Source organism: Mustela nivalis (genome assembly GCF_964662115.1).
Source record: "Mustela nivalis genome assembly, chromosome: 7".
NCBI classification, from domain to species: Eukaryota; Metazoa; Chordata; class Mammalia; order Carnivora; family Mustelidae; genus Mustela; species Mustela nivalis.
In genome coordinates this window covers 101,607,802-101,627,967 of record NC_139026.1, presented here as the reverse complement: position 1 = coordinate 101,627,967, position 20,166 = coordinate 101,607,802, and the positions used below count along the sequence as shown (strand labels likewise).

General features: G+C 40.8%; 1 protein-coding gene across 5 annotated transcripts in view; it reads right to left on the bottom strand.

Moving 5' to 3' along the window:
• The window catches only part of LOC309870395 (uncharacterized protein C12orf56), a 103,200-nt gene that overhangs the window by 69,483 nt on the left and 13,551 nt on the right, over positions 1-20,166 (bottom strand). The gene's annotated exons all lie outside the window — the stretch shown is intronic.

Genomic DNA, 20,166 nt, shown 5'->3' with positions numbered 1-20,166 from the left:
AAGACCTGAGCTCAAACCAAGAGTCATATGCTTAACTGTCTGAGCGACCCAGCCACCCCAATACTTAGAATTTTTAGATATTTAACAATCTTCTTCTCTTTTTGTGACAGGTAGGCAGCAGTAATGTCTGACTGAAAAGCCAAGAGTAAAGCCAGAGAATCACCAGAGGCATATTTAAAACCTTTAATCCAAGCATCAGGAAGAATACCTTTATAGGCTTTTTGCAAAGTTACTTAGAATTTGATAAAAAGTATTTCCTGTGATCATCCGGTTTCATCCTTCTCTTTTCACAAATATATGAAGGAAATATCAAATAATTTTTAAAAAAATCTAACTCTGGAATTAAAGATAGGAAGATAAACTAATGAAAAGGTATCAGAATCTACTCTAATTTAATTTTTAAAATTATTTTCAAATATATAGAGTAATTTGAACCAAACTAATGAAGCATAGCAGGTCTTCCAAGGATGTGTTTTCATTAATTATAAAAACTTATAGTTAGTAGAGTTTCCTTTTCTGAACAAGGTTCTTCAGAAACGGCTTAAGCTATTTGATACCTGCAAGGATATGCTTATAAAATTAGAATCCTATTATACATATGGCTAAGGTTTTTGTTTGTTTTATGTAACTCTGTATTTTATTTTTTTTCTCTTGCTGTGGTCAGGAAAAATTATAAGAGCCTTTGAATTGGGCAAAAATGATGATCTAGGTGTTTTCCATCATTTATTGCCTTTGCACTATTTTAAAACACTGTATGTGGGGGTGCCTGGGTGGCTCAGTTGGTTAAGCGACTGACTCCTGATTTCAGCTCAGATCATGATGGCAAGGCTATGAGCTGGAGCCCTATAACAGGCTCTACCTCTGCTTGAGATTCTCTCCTCCTCCCTCTGCCCCCCCCCACTCAACTGTGCTGTCTCTGTCTTTCTTTTCTCTCTCTCTCTTAAATAAATAAATAAATCTTTAAAACACTTCAAGTGTTTTAAGCCAGTTGAGTCACTGGCTTAGTAGGTAGAGCCTGTGACTCTTGATCTTAGGGTTGTAAGTTTGAGCCCCATGTTGGGCGTAGAGATTATTTAAAAATACATAAAGAAAAGAAAACACTGTAAGTTGTAGAAAACTGGTAATAGTGAAAAATATTCCAGTTCATACTGATATAAGTTGATTGTGTCCAGTGGAATGCAACTGATTACCACCCTTTGATTAAGAGAACGGTTGTTGGATATCTGAACCAGTGAGATTGTGTGTTTTTGTGTTTACTGATCTGAAAGTACATGCTCTCTACCTAGATGTCTATAATTTAGAAAATCCTTTACCTCTTATTATTGCAGTAGGTAATATTTTCCTCTTTCCAGAGGGTATTAATAATTATAAAGACTATTTAAGGAGCTCTGTTTTGATGACTTGCAGAAATAAGCCCTTATAGAAGAAAAATGTTTCTATAATTCCCCCAAAATAAGGAAATTTAACATCTAATACTTTATTTTTATTTACTTTTTAAATTTTTTAAAAAGATTTTATTTATTTATTTGTCAGAGACACAGCAAGAGAGGAAGCACAAGCAGAGGGGGTGGGAGAGGGAGAAGTAGCCTTCCTGACCTGTAGGGACCCCGGTATGGGGCTCAATCCCAGGATCCTGGGATCATGACTTGAGCTGAAGGAAGACACCCAAAGACTGAGCCACCCAGGCACCCCTACTTTTTATAATATTTTATTTTTAAGTAATTCCTATACCCAATGTAGGGCTCAAACTCATAACCCTGAGATCAAGACTTGCACACTCCCCCGACTGAACAGCCAGATGCCCCTAACATCTAATACTTTATTTTTTTAAGATTTTATTTATTTATTTGTCAAGAGAGAGAGAAAGATAGTATGAGAGAGGGGGAGCAGGGGAAGAGACAGGCAAAGGGAGAAGCAGGATCATGACCAGAGCCGATGGCAGACACCCAACTGACTAAGCCACCCAGGTGCCCTGCTAGTTTTGGTTTAATATTGTTATAATCTGGGGCACCTGGTGGCACAAGTGGCTAAGCATCCCACTCTTGGTTTTGGCTCAGGTCCTGATCTCAAGAGTTCTGAGATTGAGCCCCACCCCAGGCTCTACACTCAGCATGGAGCCTGCTTATGACTCTCTCAATCTCTCTGTCCCTGCCCCCTGTGCACTTGTGCTCTCTTGCTCTCTCTCAAGTAAGTAAAATCTTTTTTTTCTTGTAAGATTTTATGTATTTATTTGAAAGAGAGAGTAAGAAAGCACAAGCAGGGGGAGCAGTAGACGGAGAGGGAGAAGCGGGCTTCCCCGATAAGTAGAGAACCCGATAATGGGGCTCAGTCTTAGGATTCTGAGATCATGACCTGAGCCCAAACCAGATGCTTAACTGACTGAGCCACCCAGGCGTGCTATATATAAATATATCTTTAGGGGTGCCTGGGTGGCTCAGTCGGGTAAGCATCTGCCTTCAACTCAGGTCATGATCCCAGGGTCCTGGGATTGAGTCCCTCATCAGGCTCTCTGCTCAGTGGGGAGCCTGTTTCTCCCTCTTTCTCGGCCTGCCTCTGTGCCTACTCGTGCTCTTTCTCCTTCTGTCAAATAAATAAATAAAATCTTTTAAAAAATCTTTTTAAAAAGTTGTATTATCTTGGCACATTTATATACATATATATATGTGATTATATGTAGTGATTATATATATTGTATTTCAGTATTGCTATATTATATTAAAGACTTTCTCCATATAAAAATTATGTTCATTTATTTTTACAAATCAGTTACAAAAATGTAACCTCTTCTTTTTAAGATTTTATTTATTTATTTGAGAGAGAGAGAGCACACAAGCAGTGGGGAGAGGCAGAAGCAGAGGGAGAGGGAGAAGCAGGCTCCCAGCTGGGCAGAAGCCCCAGGCAGGGCTCAATCCCAGGACCCCAGAATCATGACTCGAGCCAAAGGCAGATGTTTAACTGACTGAGCCAGCCACCCAGGTGCCCCTCAGATGTAACTTTTATTGATGTCCTTAAAAATGGGCTTTGTCACTATTCTTAGAGATGTTTTGTCTAATTTTTTGCAATGGCTTTATTACCTTTGGTTTGCATGCCATAGGAAAAATCAAGTTTTCTAGTAAGTTGCCTGTTTTCAATGGGTAACTTCATCAGACCTTTCACATTTGAAAGGTTCTCAAAAATAAACCAACCACAGTCATTTGAATCTCTATCTTCTACAGATAGTTTTTATTTTATTGTGATGCTTGCTTGAAGGTTCTTTTATAAGATTAAAAAAACAAAACAAAACAGACTTTTTGTCCTCAACAAAGGACAGTCTCAGAGCAGAACCTCCTGGGAAAAGGATTGAGACAGGCTCTTCAAAGACTTCAGAGCTGAGCTAACATTCCTTAGACAACTCAGACCACACCAGCGGACTGAGTTAGAATTTCCAAGACTCCCTTAGGTCAAGAAGCTGGTGGCTTCATCAGACTTTTAACCTAAAATGCCTCAGGATGAGACTTAACTTTACACGACTAACTGAAATTTTTTAGAAGTAGAAGTTTTATTGTGGTTATTTCCTTAGAATATTATTGATGTTGTTCTAATGTTCTGTTTTCTAAATATATGAGGAAGCTTTTTATCTTCCTTCTTAAATTGTAACTAGTGTGTAACCCATAATAATTTAGAGATTCTGCTATCATAAGCCAAAAATATTTAAATATCTGATTTTCACTGGCTCCACCAGAATTCAGAAACTTAATAGATTGAGTTAAGATCTGACTTCCTTTTACCAGGATATAATTGTACACATTGATTGTATATCCAAGGCCTTCTGTTAAGTGTACTGTTTAAGAAAGATATTCATTTGGGGTGACTGGGTGGCTCAGTTGATAAAGCATCATACTCTTTTTTTCTTAAGATTTTATTTATTTGACACACAGCGAGAGAGGGAACACAAGCAGAGGGAGCTGGAAAGGAAGAAGCAGGTTTCTCGCTGAGTGGAGAGCCCCATGTGGGGCTCGATCCCAGGACCCTGGGATCATGACTTGAGCCAAGGTAGCCAATTAACGACTGAGCCATCCAAGTGTCCCAAAGCATCAGGCTCTTGGAATCAGCTCAGGTCACGATCTCAGGGTCATGGGATTTAGCCCAGCGTTAGGCTCTGTGCTCAGCAGGAGTCTGCTTGGGACTCTTTCTCTTCTTCTGCCCCTCCTCACCACTCTCCCACGTGCTCGCTCTCTCTCCCTCTCTCAAAATAAATCTTTTGAAAAGGCACGGGGGAGTGCGGGGTGGAGGGAGTGGATATTCATTTAACGAGATACAGCAAACCATTTTAAGGGCCAAAGATTTATTTAAGGAGCCTGTGCTTACAAAGCTGGCCGAGGAAAACTAGCCCAGAGACCCAGTCTCACAGTTATCAGGAAGATCACTTCTGACAGGCCAGGCAATTAAGAAATTAAGAAACCTCAGGCACCTGTGTGGCTCAGTCGGTTAAGCAGTTAAGCTTAGGCTCAAGTCAAGATCTCAGGGTCTTGGGATTGAGTACCACACCGGGCTTCCTGCTCAGAGGGGAGTCTGCTTCTCCTTCTCCCTGCTTGTACTCTGTGTGTCAAATAAGTAAAATCTTCAAAAAAAAAAAAAGAAGAAGAAGAAGAAAAGAAAAGAAAGAAACTTTCAGGACCTCAAATTCACTCAAATTAGTAGGTACTACAAGAGAAATCTGGTAAAGAGCCTTTCTTGGGCCTGATTTCCTAGCCTAGGGAAAGCAAATAATAAGAGTCTTTTTAAAGTCAAAACTGACATTAATAAAAACTTCCTCACAGTAGTTTTTGCAAAACATTTTTTTTAAGTTGTGTAAGTGATGGAAGTTGATTAAGTGAAGATACACAAAAAAGCTCTCAAGAGGGGCCCCAACAGGGTTGCCAGATTAAGGTCTTTAGTGTTGGTCTTTTATAGAAAGCTAACAGGGAACTTAAATTTTTTTAACATCTCTTTTGGTAAGACACTTCAATGGCTTACTTTCTTTTTAGGCTCTGCTTATTCATTGTTGGTCACAGGTGATTATCATATAAAGACACACCCCACATGACCTAGGGCAGCGCAGTCCAATTTTCTCCCTTATCTCTGGTTTCCCCACACTTCCATGTTTTTTGGGATTTCTATGAGCCCCTCACCTAGCCCCGCCTGTCCCTTACTCATTCCTCCCCCTGGAATAGTAACCCTAAATGCCCTTAGGGAATGCGGCGATGACCACTCTGGCTGCTTCCTGCTGAAATGGGGCGGTGGGCTGTGTGGCAGTTAGAATCTTTCAAGTGGTTGGTCCAGGAGTTTGTGGATGCTCTGGGGGGTCAGGATGGGCAGCAAATGGTACATGCATCAGTACGTGCAAAAGGATGAACATAAAATAAGTATTAGGCCCAAAATGATTATCACATCCCTTAAATAAGATCCCCAATTACCAATTTTGTCAAATAGATTATTGGATATCTTGATCTTATTTAACTGATCACAAATGTCCCCTATTAGTTGGGAGATCTTGCAGGTGTTACCTGTAATCATGTGAGGAAATTTTTCATACCCCAAATGGTGTAGCAGTAGTAGACAGGTCAATAGTGGCATGGTTCTCAAGAAGTCCTGCCCTGACTTCATTGAATTCTTTTTTTTTTTTTAAAGATTTTATTTATTTATTTGACAGAGAGAGACCACAAGCAGGCAGAGAGGCAGGCAGAGAGAGAGAGAGAGGAGGAAGCAGTCTCCCTGCTGAGCAGAGAGTCCAATGCGGGGCTCGATCCCAGGACCCTGAGATCATGACCTGAGCCGAAGGCAGCGGCTTAACCCACTGAGCCACCCAGGCGCCCCATGACTTCATTGAATTCTTGGCTGAGTGCATCCAGTGCCTGGGACGTATCATTTAGAGTCCTGCTTAGCAAGCATACTGCTTTGCTTATTTATTTTTTTTTAAGATTTTATTTATTTATTGACAGAGAGAAATCACAAGTAGATGGAGAGGCAGGCAGAGAGAGAGAGAGAGTGAAGCAGGCTCCCTGCTGAGCAGAGAGTCCGATGCGGGACTCGATCCCAGGACCCCGAGATCATGACCTGAGCCGAAGGCAGCGGCTTAACCCACTGAGCCACCCAGGCGCCCCTGCTTTGCTTATTTTATATTGCAGTCCTGTCTTAAGTCCTGGAAGTCCCATAATGAGCTTTGAGGCTGTTTTTACCAGGAGGGCTGTTGGATGCTTGGTGAAAGCCTTTGTTTGCAATTGTATTGACAGTAGAGGTGGCTTCTCGGATAAATGACTATGAGAGATGAAACTGTCAAGAAGCCCTTTTTGTTTGAGGTCCAGCCTTAACAATATCCTAATTCCAGGGAATCGCTGGCAAATGGAACATTTGTCTCAGGAGCTAAGGGCATCCCCAAGTGCATCATCTAATCTAATCATAAAGAAAGTGGGGCCATCCACTATCTCCATGGGGTACGCTCTGGCTTTTATAGAGCAATTTTGTCATCCCAGCCACATAGAATTGGTCAAGGGGATAGCTGAGTTATACAATTGCTGGGGACTCTACCCCATTTCCAAGTTGTTCAACTAATCATATGACCGTGGGGTCCTGTTATTATCCCCACAGAATAACAAGCAAGATTGCCTATACTTGAGTTATTGTGGCAACTTCTCTGAATTTCACCTCAAGTGGTCTAGCTTAGGCAAACAACATTCAAAGACAATCAGAACTAAAATTTAGCGTCTACAGAGGTGTGTTATTGAAACATAATTTCTCAGGTGCCTATGTGGCTCAGTAGGTTAAAGCCTCTGCCTTTGGGTCAGGTCATGATCCCAGGGTCCTGGGCTGTCTGCTCGGCAGGGAGCCTGCTTCCTCCTCTCTCTCTTCCTGCCTTTCTGCCTACTTGTGATCTCTGTCTGTCAAATAAATAAATAAAATCTTAAAAAAAAACCCAAAACATAATTTCTCTCTATAATAACCCTCATTTGCAAAGATAGCCAAATAAGGCTAATTTGTTTGAAAAACAGGTCCAGTATTAACAAATGGCATAATTATTTCCATAAGCTCAGCGAGAATGATTGATCATATAGATCTTTCAGAATCTGTTTTGCTAGAACTTTTATATGGAATCTCTGGATTGAACTTTTAGTTGCTCCTCTAGGCTGGAAGCCAAGCCTAGACATGCCTGCAATATCTGTAGATGTGGGCAGATTCCTCTTCATGAGGTCCCCAGCATATCCTGAGGTCCTTGCCCATGCCAGGAAGTGACATTCTTTACTTACCTGGTAAGGCTGCTGGGAACTTTGCAAGTAAGGTAACAGGAGAGCATTCCCAGGGGCTTTATGGCTTTAGGTTTCATGAAGTCAACCTTAGTTTCTTAAAGCTGTCTGGTCATATCTGAGTCTATGCATGTCTCTCAAATATGACATTCCAGTCAAAGCCTTGGTAAAATAACCAGTATTTCCAATGGTGTCCGTTACAAGGAGAACAGATTCTTAGTGAACTTATGCAAATGATTATGATTGCCATGGAAGAAAGCTTATTGAGACCTTTTGAATCTCAGAGGGTTTAGGTAGAGAGAAATGTTAAATGCTTTAATGCTTTTGTTTACAAATATATATTTTTTCACATTTCTGTAAATCATATCTTAAGAGAAAGTTTCCTTAATCTGGGAGAGCAAACATTAGAGAATCAGCAATGTTTTGAATGAAAGTCATGAAAGGAACTATAGTCATTTTTTCCCAATTCACTTAGTCCCATTTTACAATTCTTGTTTAAAATGCAACTTTAGTGAGTTTTGGAAGTTATTACCCATTTTAGTTTTGATCTTAAAGATACTGAATACCTGTATTGGTCCTAAAAGTCCTTTTTATGAACCTCCTTGAAGATGAAACTCATTTTGCAAGAGAATAAGAACAATTATAAATGACAAAAACTCAGAAATGGATATTGGCAATGATCTGATAGGAGAGTTCATTATGACATAATTGACAAAGAAACTTAGTTATTTCTGTGTCACATAACACTTCAATAGCCAGAATATCGAGTGATGATGACTTTATACCAGAATGTAACATACCAAACAAACAGGCCTAATTAGTCGAGGGGATTTTGTTCATGATTTAAATCTTGCGTAAGTTTGTTAAAACCTTAGAAAGTTTTAAAGCACACACCTAGATGGGATCAGGGATCGTCAAAGACCCGATAGAGGCAAAACATAGAAATGGCTTTTCTGGACAGCCAAAGGGAAAACAACTGTTTACATTTTCTTATCAAGAGCAGATAACAATTCAAGAAAACTTTGTCTTTTGAACAGAGAGAGAATTCCAATCTTATATACCAGTGTACTTTTAAAATCCCCTTATTTTAATCTTACTCCGTCTTGACCACACCTAAAATTCCTTTCCAAAGATTTCACTTCACAAACCTTCTACAACTTTCCTTTACATTCAGATTTTGTCCCAAGTCATTTCTTTCCAAACAACCAGTCTCATTTAGAACGTAATCACCTTCTTTTTCCTTCCACAAAAAATGCATTCCCAATCCTTATATCTTTCTTGCATATCTCCTACTTTTCTACATAGAGAGTTGCTGAATTTTGCCCTTTAGAAATCTTAGCCTCCAGTGAAGCCCAAGTAGTAACCAGTAGTGAACTGTCACACCAGAGTTCTTTAGATGCCAAAGTTATGAACTGGTTAAGCAAAAGCATGTTTACCAGCAGATTTAAATATCCTTACTTTCTTTGCAATAAGTAGTCAAATACCACAAACCGAAGTCCAGTAACCAATGATTTAGCACCTTGTATATCCTATTTGGAACAGACCTGGATGTCCAATGAATTTAATCCCAATGACTTTGAAAGCTATTTTAACAATTTTCTATGAAAACTTTGATGGGATGGGCAATTAGCCATCATTTTAGTCATCTTTTTGCTAACAAACTGCAACAGAAACAACACGAGCTTATCTGACCTTCAGCAAACCTTGGCAGAATAAAAGTTTCACCTTTAGTGCTGATAACTTTAAAGACATATCGATCTTCATTAAACCAACAAACTTAACTTAGTTTTAATACCAGGTTATTGTTCAAACTAGGTCTACTTTTAAAAGTCCGTCAGTTTGTTCCCCAGTGTCAGTTTTTACCTGAGACGATGGTGAGGAAATCTGAAGTCAAGAGTGTATCCAAGGAGCAGAAACGGGAGGGGTGGGGCACGCAGAGGAGGCAAAGTGCTGCCAGAAGACAGAGAGAAAGTTCCCAGTTCTGAAGCTCATCCACTTGGTCAATGAGTAAACGTCATGTTTATCCACCCACAAGTGGGATTAGGCAGTCCATGTCAGGCTGGAGAAGACAGGGAATTTCCCCGAAACAAAGGGAGTTTTGACAGCTATTTGGAAATAGTCCTTAAAGTCCCCACTGGGAGGCAGACTAATCACAGTTGGCTCTAGTTACAGTCATTATCATGGGAAATGAGTGAGGGAGAAGCCCCCACATCTGTTAGGAGAACAGTGAGAGAAAAAAGAGTCACCGTCCCCTTTGCTAGAGATGGCCTCTGTTTCCTCCAACCACCTGGGCTGATTTGGAGGATGCCTAGTTAAGCCATTCCAATATGACAGGAGGAAGTTTCTGGTCTGCTTATCTCCCAACACGTCCTACACAACGCCCTTCAGGCTGGGTCCTGATTTAGAGCCCTGAAAGCCTAGAGGAATCTAGGGTACCTCTGTCTATTCACCCTGTTTCCTGCAGAAGAGACCTGATAGATCCTACTGTGGCCATGCAGGGAATGTTACAGGAGCTCAGTCTTTTCCTAAATTTGCAATCCAAATTGCAAATTTGGAGAGTGGGTTCAAGGCACTCTCAGGCAGAGTCCTTGAGAACTGAAGAGACCATGCCTTGCCGCGAAGGTCATGCCTTATTTTACCTTGCCTTGAAGAACCTGACGTGTTTAACCCATGGAAAACACTAGAAAGTTTTGCAAGGGGAAATTACCCAGTTTTTCCCTACCCAATGCAGAGGAGTCCCTGCAGAGGATGGTTTGTTTCCCATCTCGAGAACCCCGTAGAAGTTACCCTGTACGTGTAACTATGAAGGTGTCCCTATGTATTGGCTCTCCCCTGTGAACCCAGGCATCCCATGGTTTCCTACCCAGAGTGGCCTAGCATCTTGGGTTAAGGGGGCTCAGGCCGGGAGTAGCCACTCTTACCTGTCCATCACCTGACCCTCCTTTTCTCCTCTGGATTTCCCCCCAAAAATCTGGCCCAATCATAAAGGCTTAGCAAGATTAATAGCAAATATGTTCCCTGGGCACTTTTCCTGTCTGTACACCTGGGGTCCCATTTGCAAGCGTGGCTCTGTTGAGGGGTGCCGACCCTGAGATTTAGCATCATCATCATTTCATATTTCTGTTGTTGCAACAAGGAATCTTCAACTATATGCCCCCATTTAAGTCCCAGCCACTGATGCAACCAGTCAAGGAATTGGCTGGGGGTTGTAGTTCCCTCCTTAGTACCCAAGGAATTCCAACGGGAGTAAATGTCCAATGGGAGGAAACACTGGGTTCCCTCCAACTTATCATAAAAAGAGATAGCTCTAATCCTGCTTGCCGCTAACTTGGGGTGACTGAATCTAAACTGTACCTATCAGAAAAACATAGATCTTAGCAGGCAGCAAAAATGAGGAAAAGATTCTCCTTCTGAACTAACTTCTCACGAAAGACATCTTTAAATGAAAAAGCCTTGTATCTACCTAGGCAACACACTTCCTGAAATGAATCCCTGATTAAAAAGGCATTGTGATCACGGGAGACTGAAAGGGCCCTACTATAGGTAAAGTCCCTGAGATGGGAGAAAGCCATTTAAGAAAAGCAGATGAACAGAAAACAGAACTGGGTAGGGTTAGGCCACCATACCCTTCTTTTGAGGAAGGGGGATTGACCAAACTTTGTCCAGAAGCTTGTCACCTGAGACTTAAGACCAGTGGCGTTTTTTTTTTTTTTAAATAATTTATTTATTTGCCAGAGAGAGAGAGTACACACAAGCAGGCAGGGAGGCAGGCAGAAGCAGGGAGAGAAGCAGGCTCCCCGCCAAGCAAGGAGCCCGATGTGGGACTCGATCCCAGGACCCCACGATCATGACCTGAGCTGAAGGCAGCAGCTTAACCAACTGAGCCACCCAGGCATCCCAAGACCAGTGGCCTTTAACTGGCCAACAGGGGCCTGGTTTTGTTATTCATGAGAAGAGGTCCCCAAAGAGAGAGACATCTCCCAGGAAAGAAAAGAAAAGAGTCCACGTTTTCCCATGCTTGGGTGAAAATGATCCTGGGTCTGGGCACCTAAGTGAAGTGGGAGAGCTAGGTTCTTGCATCACAGGGTCAAGGGGCGCCTGGGTGGCTCAGTGGGTTAAAGCTTCTGCCTTCAGCTAAGGTCATGATCCCTGGGTCCTGGGATTGAGCCCGCATCAGGCTCTCTGCTCCATGGGGAGCCTGCTTCCCTTCCTCTCTCTCTGCCTGACTCTCTGCCTACTTGTGATTTCTAATAAATAAATAAAATCTTACAAAAAAAAAAGGATGAATCTCGTGGATTCATGGAGAGTGAGTAAAGCCATAGAAGTTTATTAAGTGAAGATAAAGAAAAAGCTCTTAAGAGTGAGAGGGTGTTGACAGCGTTGCCCTTGCAAATAATTTTTAAAGAGACCTATATGGGGAATTAACATTCTTGCTGCACCTATGTAAATAATCAGGTCAGCCTGAAGAGTGTCTTTATTTTGTGACTGAGTGATCTTTTCTTTGAGATTATTATGATGGTAGAGGTGGGACAGAAAGTCTTTGAAATGGGGGGGGGGGTTAGTAGGTAATCAATTTAGCTCACCTATGCAGGTTATCTATGCCTTTAATTGTCTTTGTGGTCATTTTACAATACTGTAATTCTTAGAGACTCTTGTAGGATGCCTGAGTGGCTCATTCCCTTGAGTGTCTGCCTTTGGTTTAGGTCATGATCCCAGCGTCTTGGGATCCAGCCCCACATCAAGCTCCCTGCTCAGTGGGGAGCCTGCTTCTCCTTCTCCCTCTGCCCCTGCTCGTGTGCACCCTCTCTCTCTCTTTCTCTTAAATAAGTAAATAAAATCTTTTTAAAAAATTATGCTCTAAGTAGAGACTGAGTGAATGTAAATAAATATGTAACTATTTCTGCCTCAAATTGCTTATAAGCAGTTTGGGGAGAAGACAAAGTACCTATAATAATTTGCATAATCACACAGTTTATGGAGCATGGCAAATATTTTATATAATACTTGTAACACATCTATGAGGTAGTTATCATTAACCCCACTTTGCAATGAGAAAACTAAGGTTCAGAAGAAGTTCAGTTTACAAAACTAGTAAATGGTGGAACTAGAATTACAAAACAAGGCAGTTGGTTCCCAAGGCCAGTTTTATAAAAACAACTAAGGTTTAAGACCACAGCCAGAGGTGGAAATTAGGAAAAATACAAGCCTCTCTTCTAAAGCAGGGCGGGAGAGGTGCCTGGCTGGCTTAGTCGGTAGAGCATATGACTCGGGGTGAGCTTGGGGCCGTGAATTTGAGCCCCACATTGGGCATGGAGCCTACTTAAAATAAAGTTAAACAAAAAAAAACCAGGGCTGGAATCCAAACAGTAATCAAGCAGCTGGATTCATTATTATGTCAGAGTTTCAGGCAAATTATGCTAATTCCTTTATTTGAGACCAAAGTAGAGCCAGACCTCTTTTTTTAGTTGCTATAATCACCAAATTTGGTTAGCTTTGTCATTCAAGAACATAATACCTTCTTTAAATACACTGTGGTCACATTTATTCATATAAAGCATTCCTATAATTTTTTTCTGTATTTATTGGCATGGAAAGATATCCATGACATGCTGTAAAGTAAAAATAACAGATTATAGAACAAAATGTGCAATATGATTCCATATGTGTTAATGCATGGAACACAATTTGGAATGTCGTACCCCAGGTTTTCTTATTGGGTGGTTGACTGTGGTTATCTCTGGGTGGTGAGATTTGTTCAAAGATAAACTGAGGCATATTAAAATTTTTAAGTCTATTTGGGCAAAAATCTGTCCAAATCAGACAGCATCCAATCTTGCAGATAGGAAGGAGCTCCAAAGAGCTGTACAAAATGAAAAACTTTTAAGCAGAAAGGAGTGGGAACAAGGAAGTTACACTTGGCAAAAGAAAAGCAGGTCAGTTATAGCAAAGTATTTCCCCTGGTGCTGATCAGGAGATTCCTTTTTTTAAACAAATATTTTATTTATTTATTTAGAGAGCGAGCAGGGGAGAGGGACAAAAGGAGAGGGAGAGAATCTCAAGCAGACTGTCTGCAGAGCGTGGAGCCTGACTTGGTGCTTGATTACGACCCTGAGATCAAGACCTGAGCTGAGATCAAGCGTCAGACACTTAACTAACTGAGCCACCCAGGCACCCCACAGCAATGTGACTTTTTTTTTTTTTTAAAGATTTTATTAAGTTATTTATTTATTTGACTGAGAGAGGGAGCACAACCAGGGGGAGTGGGAGAGGGAGAAGCAGGTTCTCCACTGAGCAGGGAGCCCGATGTGGGGCTCGATCCCCGGACCCTGGGATTCTGACCTGAGCCAAAAGGCAGACTCTTAACGACTGAGCCACCCAGGTGCCCCAGCAATGTGACTTTTAAAAGGGCATTTCCACACACATACAAGGTCTCTGTTACTCTGAGGGAGATGGCAGATGGTTACACTGATGCCAGACACACAGCCAAGGGGACACATCTGTTGTCTGTAAAAGGGTGGATGAGGGCAGATAAATGGGCAGACAGTAACTATGAACAGCAATAGGGCCAAAATGATCTATCACTTTTCACTTCTCCCATTTTCTTATTGGTTCATCTAACAATCATAATCTCAGTTGCAAAGCCCATGACTACAATATTGTAGATAGAACCAACTCTAATAACATTTAATTCAACTTGGACTTGAATTAGAAGGACAAAGTGTTAGACTAAGGAAAGTGGTTTCTCTCTTTTTTTTAAATTCAAATTTTTTAGAAAATAAAAATAATCTTTTGTAAACACCACAGCATGTTTGTGAAGCATGAGAGGACCACCCAGGAGCTAAGCAAGGCTAATTTACACATCCATGGGACATAAAATGTTTTCTGACTGGGAAGATTCTCAGCTGTCAGGCGAGGAGACTGGAGACTTGGTCCAGACAACATGCTGTCGGTGACTGAAGGAAGAAAAGAAAGTTCTTAAATGGGACACAGCTGAACTCAATCCTCTGCTAGCAATTTATTTTAGGCATGTTGTTATCTGAAAAGAAAATTTTTGTATTTACTCTAGAGACATCATTAGGAAACTCAAAAGCCAGAGTTTGCATTTAACCTCAAAGCATGGAAAGATAGGTAGGTAGGTAGGTAGGTAGGTAGATAGATAGATATAAGACAAACAGATAGATGGATGTAACGCTCCTTCAGAAATACTTTGTTAAAATTTTCTAACTAGGGGTGCCTGGCTGACTCAGTCAGTAGAGCATGTGATCTTGATCTTGGGGTCTGTGAGTTCAAGTCCCATGTTAGGGGTAGAGTTTACTTTTTTTTTTTTTTAAGATTCTATTTGTGAGAGAGCGAGAGAGCACACAAGCACGTGAGTGGGGGCAGAGGCAGAGGAAGGAGGAGAAGTAGACTCCCCACTGAGCAGAGAACCTGAATGTTCACGTTCAATCCCAGGACCTGGAGGTCATGACTGGAACCGGAGGCAGATAACGCATTGAGCCACCCCTCCGCCCTACATTTTTTTTTCTTTTAAAATTTACCCATTTATTAAAAAAAAAAAAAAAAGATTTACCCATTTATTTATTTTATTTCAGAGGTGGGAGAGGGTTAGACAGGGAAGCAACTGAGCCACCCAGGCATGCCCGGGGTAGTTTACTTTAAAAAAAAAAAAATTAAAATGTTCTAACTTTGTCTTAACATAAGCTTTAGTATCTTATTTTAAATATTCTTAAGTTTCAGGGGCACCTGGGTGGCTCAGTTGTTAAGCGTCTGCCTTTGGCTCAGGTCATGATCCCAGGGTTCTAGGATCGAGCCCCACATTGGGCTCCCTGCTCAGCGGGAAGCTGCTTCTCCCTCTCCCACTCTGCATGCTTGTGTTCCCTCTCTCACTGTGTCTTTCTCTGTCAGATAAATAAATAAAATCTTAAAATAGCTTAAAATAAGCTAAATAATATGAGTTAAATTTTATTTTGTATATGAATATTTAACTTTTTAAGTTGGAAATTGTTCATTGGGTCATATAGCATTGACTTTATGTTTTTAGAACATAAGTTGGAAGAAGTGCTTATACCCAGACACCTTCTAGCATAGGTAATAATATCTGAATATCTACATGAAACTAATTTTAGAATTCCAAATCAGTACACAGGACAGATTTTTTTATGACTTGCTGACATAACAAAGTCTCATATAACAATTAAACAATTTACATATATTTTATAAATCATCTCTTTTAAATATGATTACTATTGACCCAGTGCTGTACTTATGCTTCGATACTAATATAAATGGTATATTTAGCTTGTCTTTTCTCATTAGGAACTGAGGCTGGCAAGTTAGTTATTGGCAGACGGCCTCCTAAGTTCTTCCTCTCTGTCAATATTATAAATACTCTAAGACCATCCATAAGTTGTAGCACTTTCTAATGCCTGACCTGACTTTCTCTGCCTCTGAGAAAGGTGTCTGTTATATAACCACCCTTACTGGTAGTCTGGAGCCATGTGGTAGACCAACTGTAAATTTGGGGTCTTGGGGAAAATCTTTAAAAAACAAACAAACAAACAAACCCGGGGCACCTGGGTGGCTCAATCATTGGGCATCTGCCTTCAGCTCAGGTCATGATCCCAGGGCACTTGGATCAAGCCCCAAGTCAGGCTCCCTGCTCCTCGGGAAGCCTGCTGCTCTCTCTCCCACTCTCCCTCCTTGTGTTCCCTCTCTCATTGTGTCTCTCTCTCTGTCAAATAATAAATAAAATCTTAAAAAAACAAACAAACAAACAAACAAAAACAAAAACAAAGAAAACCCCACCAAAACCATATTGGCTCACCAGCGCAGTACACCTTTTCTCAATCTGTGATGTTACAAAGGTAGTAGGTGTGCAGATAAAGGACTGCCTCAACAGGCCTGGGTTGCTTATACCTTGCACCACGAAAAAAGGGCCTATCTTCAAGGACTAGCCCTTGTCTGATCTTAGGAGATAACCAGTGAGCCTTGGAATATTCTGACAGTCTGACACAAGTGTGTATGTCTGAGACCTTGGGCCATGCTGTACTAGTTTGAGCAGATAAACTTATTCTGACAGTATCTGATGGTATCCTCTATGGTAAACACCTGTTTTTCTGGGGGTGAAGGCAAGGAGGTCAAGGGGGCTGGAGTCTGAGTAGCTAAGGTCAGCCAAGTAGGCTCCGATGCATTCATGACTATCTCCCATAAAAACTCTGGACACCAAGGCTCAGATGAACCTAGTATATGTTTAACACGTTGTTGGGGAAATTAAGTACATGAATGATACTCCCCAGGGAGAGGACACCTGGAAGTGTGCACATAGGTTCTTCTGGATTTTATCTCATGCACCTTTTCCCTTTGCTGAGTATAATCTGTACTGTCTCATTGAAATCAACCCTTTGAATCCTGTGAGTCCTTCTAGTGAATTATCAAGCATGAGGGTTGTCTTGGGGACCCCCTACATAGTAGGACAGTCTGACCCTGGCATAATAAGGTCATTGGCTGCTTAGACTACGATTCTGCCTCCTTTGGACACTGGAGTTTTGCCCTTTCCCCAGGCTAAGAGTCAGAGAAGGCCAGCCCACCTTGCCATTCTTCCTCTTCAAAGGGTTCATAAGGATTCTGATCCTTGTGGCCAGAGCCTCTCCAGAGCGAAGATGGGGAAGAGGAAGAATTCAATGTTCAAACAGTGTCACGTGAAACAAAATAAAAGCTCACATTTATTGAGCACTTACTATGTCTTCTTTTAAGTGCTTTATACATACTGTCTTACTGCATCCTCATACAACCCCATATATCTATTAAATTACCCCTGTTTACAAGGAATTCAAGGAACTTGAGGCTCGGAGAGTTCAGGGACTTGATCTGCTGCTAATATGTGGCTGACCAGATTCAAAATGAAGCCTGAAGTTAAGAGCCTGTGCTCTTAAAAAAAAAAAAAAAAAAAAAAAAAAGCCTGTGCTCTTAACTTTTTTTTAAAAAATATTTTATTTATTTATTTGACAGACAGAGATCACAAGTAGGCAGAGAGGCAGGCAGAGGGAGAGGAAGGGAAGCAGGCTCCCTGCTGAACAGAGAACCCGACACGGGGCTCGATCCCAGGACCCTGGGATCATGACCTGGGCTGAAGGCAGAGGCTTAACCCACTGAGCCACCCAGGTGCCCCCCTGTGCTCTTAACTTATACAAAATGACACACAAAGTGTGAAACATACATACATCAAGAAACTAACTATAAAATAAAACTAACAAAAAATAAAACTGTTTCTATTGTGGCATAAGACAAAGTTCCCATGAGGTTTTTCACTGTGAGACAATAAATAGAAGGCTCTGCTACACCAACATGATTCCTGTCATCACAAATGTCTGACAACCCTCAAAAATTCTAAATTTCCTAATTCCAGAATTGACTCATCTTGCTCAGGTGGCTCTAATATTTTTCATGCATTCCAGTGAATTGCCCACCTATAGAGTTCCTACAGAGTCCACTATCAAAAGCCTGACATCAAAGAGGGATCAGAACATGAAAGAGAATCTCAGACTAGGAAAGCCTAAAAAATGAACTCATCATAAAATAATGTACAAAGATCGGATTAAAATCACTTAAATACCAGATTTCTGAGGAAAAGGTATTAAAGTGTCCTAAAGGAAAGCCATCAGGCAGACAGCAACCTAATTAGTATAAATTATTCTAATTAATTTTTACGGACCAATTCATTATTTTGTGCCCTAATTGTTAAGTATATCATGACCAAACTAGATAATCATAGTCAACATCCTGACAGAAATTTGGAATGTTGGGGAAACAATATGAATTAACAGTCTAGAAATCTGATTTTGAATGTGGCTTTCCCTATTAACTAGCAGTGTGACTTTGATCAGGTTAGTTGAGCTCTTTTGGCTTTGATTTCCTCATTTGTAGAATGTGGAATCAATTTAAGGTCTCTTTCAGCTTGAGCAATATATAAATATTTTTCAATATTTATTTATTTATTTGAGAGGGAGAGCAAGCACGAGTTGGGTGGAGGGGCTGAAGGAGAGGGAGAAGCAGACGCCCGGCTGAGCAGGGATTCCCAACGCGGGGCTCATTCCCAGGACCCTGAGATCATGACCTGGGCCGAAGGCAGACACTTAATCGACTATGTATAGGCATATATAGGCATATATAGCTATACATATATAGGCATATACAGAGATCACAAGTAGGCAGAGAGGCAGGTAGAGAGAGAGGAAGGGAAGCAGGCTCCCTGCTGAACAGAGAACCCGATGAAGGGCTCGATATATACATATATAGGCATATATACCTACATATATACCTACATATATAGGTATATATGCCTATATATGTATATAGCTATACAAAATGACACACAAAGTATGAAACATACATACATCAAGAAACTAACTATAAAATAAAACTAACAAAAAATAAAACTGTTTCTATTGTGGCATAAGACAAGAAACTAACTATATACTAACTATATAACTATATAACTATATAACTAACTATATAACTATAACTATATATATATATAAAACTATAACTATATACTAACTATATAACTAACAAGAAACTAACTATATATAGGCATATATAGCTATACATATATAGGCATATATAGCTATATGTATATAGCTATACATATATAGGCATATATACCTATATATGTGTATATAGGTGTATATATATATACCTATATAGGTATATATATATCTTCATTTTTTTAAAGATTTTATTTATTTATTTGACAGAGAGAGATCACAAGTAGGCAGAGAGGCAGGCAGAGACAGAGAGAGAGGAAAGCAGGCTCCCTGCAGAGCAGAGAGCCCGATGCGGGGCTCGATCCCAGGACCCTGGGATCATTACCCGAGCCGAAGGCAGAGGCTTAACCCACTGAGCCACCCAGGCGCCCCTATATATCTTTTTATAATACAAAACTATATTAGAACTTTATAATATTAAAACTTCATATTGGCTGGCTCAGTCAGAAGAGCATGCAAGTCTTGATCTCAGGGCCATTGAGTTCAAGCCCCATGTTGGGTATAGAGATTACTAAAAAAAATTTTTTTAATTAAAAAAAAGTTGGGACACGTGGGTGGCTCAGTTGTTGGGTGTCTGCCTTCGGCTTAGGCCATGATCCCAGGGTTCTGGGATTGAGCTCCGCATTGGGCTTCCTGCTCGGCTGGAAGCCTGCTTCTCCCTCTCCCACTCCCCCTGCTTGTGTACCCTCTCTCTCCCTCTGCCAAATAAATAAATAAAATCTTTAAAAAGAAAAAAAAAGGAAAACTTAACTTGGCCAAAAGCTGTATTTCAGGAAATATATTTACATGATCAGGAAGAATGAAATGGGCTGTTCTGCAGAGATTCAGCTAAGGAGTATCTGCAGAGTCCTGTTTGGAAGGAGAGTATATTTATGTAAGTCTGTAATCTACCTATGCATTTTGTTAGGAACATTTCTCAGGGGCGCCTGGGTGGCTCAGTTGGTTAAGCATCTTCCTTAGGCTCAGGTCATGATCTCAGAGTCCTGGGATGGAGCCCCAGGTCGGGCGCTCTGCTCGGCAGGCAGTCGGCCTCTCCCTCTCCCTCTGATCCTCCTTCCCACCTGTGCTGTCTCTCTGTCTACCTCAAAAAAATAAATAAAATCTTTGAAGAAGAAGAAGAAGAAGAAGAAGAAGGAGGAGGAGGAGGAGGAGGAGGAGGAGAAGGATTCCTTATGAAGAATTCAGTACCTATATCCCAAAGAATCTATACTTTGTAAGGGGTACTGCAACTATCAGACCTATGAGAAATGCTAAGTGGAATTCTTTGTGCTGAAATGAAAGGACACTAGAGAGCAACTTACACACACGGAGAAATAAAGAACACTGATAAAGATAACTACACAGGTAAAAATAAAAGAGTTAAA